This window comes from Hylobates moloch, unplaced genomic scaffold, assembly GCF_009828535.3.
Source record: "Hylobates moloch isolate HMO894 unplaced genomic scaffold, HMol_V3 SCAFFOLD_825, whole genome shotgun sequence".
NCBI lineage: Eukaryota > Metazoa > Chordata > Mammalia > Primates > Hylobatidae > Hylobates > Hylobates moloch.
The window spans coordinates 12,428-16,644 of record NW_026653100.1 but is presented as its reverse complement, the minus strand read 5'-3'; the positions used below and the strand labels follow the sequence as shown (position 1 = coordinate 16,644).

The 4,217-nt window shown below is 33.1% G+C and overlaps 1 protein-coding gene across 3 annotated transcripts in view; it reads left to right on the top strand.

Moving 5' to 3' along the window:
- Window positions 1-939: 939 nt before the first annotated feature.
- LOC116464495 (probable cation-transporting ATPase 13A4) overlaps window positions 940-4,217 on the top strand; it is a 14,921-nt gene continuing 11,643 nt past the window's right edge. For 2 of the 3 annotated variants that reach the window (XM_058435088.1, XM_058435087.1), the window contains exon 1: window positions 3,545-4,051. The gene's annotated coding sequence lies outside the window, so the exon portion shown is untranslated. Of the gene's footprint in view, window positions 1,379-3,544; window positions 4,052-4,217 lie in introns of those variants that run through there. The other variant, XM_058435089.1, reaches the window with a different exon arrangement.

The following is a 4,217-nucleotide window of genomic DNA, read 5'->3' as shown; positions in this document are numbered from 1 at the left end:
GATGATCATGTGATTTTGTTTTCAATTTTCTTTATGTGGTGTATCACGTTTATTGACTTATGTATGTTAAATCATACCTGCATTCTTGGTATGAAACCCACTTGATCATGGTGGATTATCTTTTTGATATGCTGCTGGATTCAGTTAGCTAATATTTTGTTGAGAATTTTTGCTTCTATGTTCGTCAGGGACATTGATCTGTAGTTTTCTTTTTTTTGTTATGTCCTTCCCTGGTTTTGGTATTCGGGTGATACTGGCTTCAAAAAATGATTTAGGGAGGATTTCCTCTTTCTCTATCCTGTGGAATAGTGTCAATAGAATTGATACCAATTTTTCTTTGAATGTCTGATAGAATTCAGCTGTGAATCCGTCTTGTCCTGGACTTTTTTTTTCTTGGTAACTTTTTAAATACTATTTTAATCTTGCTGCTTGTTATTGGTCTGTTCACATTTTTCCTGGTTTAACCTAGGAGGGTTGTATATTTCCAGGAATTTATCCATCTCCTCTAGATTTTCTAGTTTATTTGCATAAAGATGTTCATAGTATCCTTGAATGATCTTTTGTGTTTCTGTGTTATCAGTTGTAATATCTCTTGTTTTGTTTGTAATTGAGCTTATTTGGATCTTCTGTCTTCTTTTCTTGGTTGATCTCACTAATGGTCCATCAATTTTATTTATCTTTTCAAATAACCAGCTTTTTGTTTAATTTATCTCTTGTGGGCTTTTTTTTTGTTTCAATTTCATTTAGTTCTGCTCTGATCTTGGTTATTTATTTTCTTCTGCTGAGTTTGGGTATGGTTTATTCTTGTTTCTCTAGTTCCTTGAGGTGTAACCTTAGATTGTCTATTTGTGCTCTACCAGACTTTTTGATGTAGGCATAAAAAATATTGGGACTTTTATTGGGATTGTGTTGAACCTATAGATACATTTATGGAAAATTGACATAGTAACATATTTCAATCTTTTGCTCTATGAATATAACACTGCTTCATTTGTTTAGGTCTTTGATTTCTTTGGCAGTGTTTTGCAGTTTTCAGTGTGTGGGTCTTACATATTTTTTCTCAGATTTATTTTTAAGTAATTCATATTTTTAATGCTATTGTAAATGATATTTTAAAATGTAAATGTTCAGTTGTTCATTTGCTAGTAGTTCCATCATGTAAACGTGCTGATCAGTAGTTTGCTTCACACTAAGGAGAGACCCTCGGCAGATCTTCATGGCTCTCCCCTGGACAGTTACCTCCCCAGCACTCTGCTCTATGAACTCAAGCTCCCAAGATCTCCATCGATGCTCATCTTTGTGTTCTGAACTCAGTAGTCATCTGGACTTGGTCTGGTTTCCCTTCTCTGCATAGTGGCTTGGAAACTCTTTAAAGACAGTAAGCATGGCAAATGTAGAACACCTTTATTTGTTTCCCATCTCTTTTGTCTAAAACCCATTGTTTCATATATATTATATGGTTGTTTCCATTGGGAAGATAATTCTGGTCCTTTTTATTCTTTCTTGGTTGGAAGTGAATTTTTACCTTTTAAAAATATAATTGGTCATTTTTTTGTCCATACTTTTTATGATAAAACACTTTGAACATATACAACTGTAGAGCGAATACTATAATAAAACCTCACGTACCTGTCACACAGATTAAATAATTATCAACTTAATGAATCTTTTTTTCATCTGTTCTATTAACTCTCCACCCTAGATTATTTTAGAACTATCCCAGATATTATATTTTATTTGGAAATATTTCAGCATATAGCTCTAAAATATAAAGAGTCTTTTTAATTCCTTTATCACATCTTTTAAAACCTCATAATTTTAAAATAGTCATACAGGCAATGTTCAGATTTCCTCAATAGAATCAAGTACGTGTGTAGACATACTTATGATACATATACAAGCACGCTTTGTTTTATTGCCCCTTGCTTTATTGTGCTTCAAAGATACTGCATTTTTTTTTCCAACTGAAGATTTCTGACAGTCCTACATTGAGCAAGTCTATCCGTGCCATTTTTCTAAAAGTGTGTGCTGTCTCCGTATCTCTGTGTCACGTGTTGGTAACTCTGGAAATACTTCAGACTTTTTCGTTGTGATTATATCTGTTATGGCAATCTGTGATCAGTGATATTTGATATTACTATGATAATTGTTTTGGGGCACTATGAACCACGCTCATGTAAGATAGCAAACTTAATCGGTGTTAGATGTTCACCAACTGGCCATTCCCATCTCTCTCTCTTTCCTCAGGCCTCCCTACTCCCTGTGACCCAACAATATTAAAATTAGATCAATAAATAACCCTACCCTGGTTTCTAAGTGTTGTAGCAAAAGGAAGAGTTACATGTTTCTGATTTTCAAATAAAGCTAGAAATGATTAAGCTTAGTGAGGAAGACATGTTGAAAGCTGAGATACACTGAAAGCTGGGACTCTTGCACCAGTTAGCCAGGTTGTGAATGCAAAGGAAAAGTTTTTGAAGGAAATTAAAAGCACTGCTCCAAAGTGAACACACAAATGATCAAAAGCGAAGAACCTTATTGTGGATGTGGAGAAAGTTGTAGTGGTCTGAATAGAAGCTCAAACCAGTCATATTTCTGTAAGACAAAGCCTAATCCAGAGTCAGGCCCTAACTCTTTAATTCTATGAAGGCTGAGAGAGGTAAGAAAACTACAGAAGAAAAGTCTGAAGCTAGCAGAGTGTGGCTTATGAGGTTTAAAGAAAGAAGCCATCTCTATACATAAAAATGGACGGTGAAGTAGCAGTACCAGATACAGTGCTTATAAACCTCAATAAGAATGTTGCAAGTACTCACTAATTTTAATGGTGTTAGTCATTGTTTCTAGGTGGTTTTAGAAAACATACTTAGGAAATAATTTTTTCAGATAAAATGCATTATGAGGTCATACTGACCTCATAACTTCCAATTCAAGTTTAGAATTCGTAGTTATACTGACCTTATAATTTCCAATTCAAGTTTAGAACTATGGGCTTTTTACTTTACTTTATTCATTGTACTTGTGTTTCTCTTTTCTCTATACTCAAAGTTCTGATTCTCAGTGACAGGAAGAGATTACTCTTTTGCTTTATCCCATTGTATATAATAACCTCAGAGTGACAAACCAATGCACTCAGCATTAATATAATTCCTAAAAACAATTTAAGATGTTTTTAGAATTCTTTTTTTCCCATTTGTAACATCCCATTAGAAATGTACAGTCAAATTACACATTGTTCATTAAAGTCACTCAAAATAGTTTTCTGTTGGTTATGCCAGCAACTTGGTTTATTTTGCTCCTTTCGCTTTAGATTTTAGTGTTAGCTTTTCAAATTTATATTTGTATTATTTTGTATACATATAGAAAATATCTACATGGTTTGAAAGTCAAATCTGTAAGACAGAAGATATTCCAGGGAGTCTGGTTCCTATCCCTCTGCTTTCTGACTTATGTCCTCATTCTCTCTATAATCATCACTTTGTTTTTTATTTATTCTTACATTTAAAAATATAAATAGATTACATATAATATTCATAGCTATATATTACATATACAAAACAGGATATATATTTATGCTGCTGTTTTCTAGATGAATAGAGGTATATCAAACATATTTAACTGTATTTCCTGCTGTGTATATTTTACATACATAACTATGTTTCCCAGGGACCATTTAGTATATATAGATATTCTTCATTCATTATTTCAGCTGCATGGTACTCTCTTGTGTGGAGGAGCCATTGTTTATTCAGTCAATCCTCTATTGAAAAAAAATTTCTCAGTTTTTTACTACTACAAATAGTGCTGTAATAAAAAGCTTTGTACATATGTCTTTTCATATTTTTGCCAGTATATCTTCGGCACAGATTCTGAGAAGTAAAATTGCTAGGTTAAGAAATAAGTGCTTATGTACTTTTGCTAGAAAAATATTGCCAAAATTTCTCTCCATAGAGATTGTGCCAGTTTGCATTTGCAGCAGAAATGTGTCAGTGACTGATTCCTCGCAGCCTTGCCAATAGAATGTGCTGGAAATTTTGCACATTTTTCTAATCATAAGGTGAGCAATGTTATCTCATACATATGTCTCACTCTCTTTTTTAGAAAGTAATTTAAAACTTACAAAAAAGTTGTAAGAATAGTTTAACTTTTTTCTAGAACTTTTTGAGAATAAGTCGCCGATATGTAGCTCCATGATCATGACCCACACATCCTTTCATGTGTTC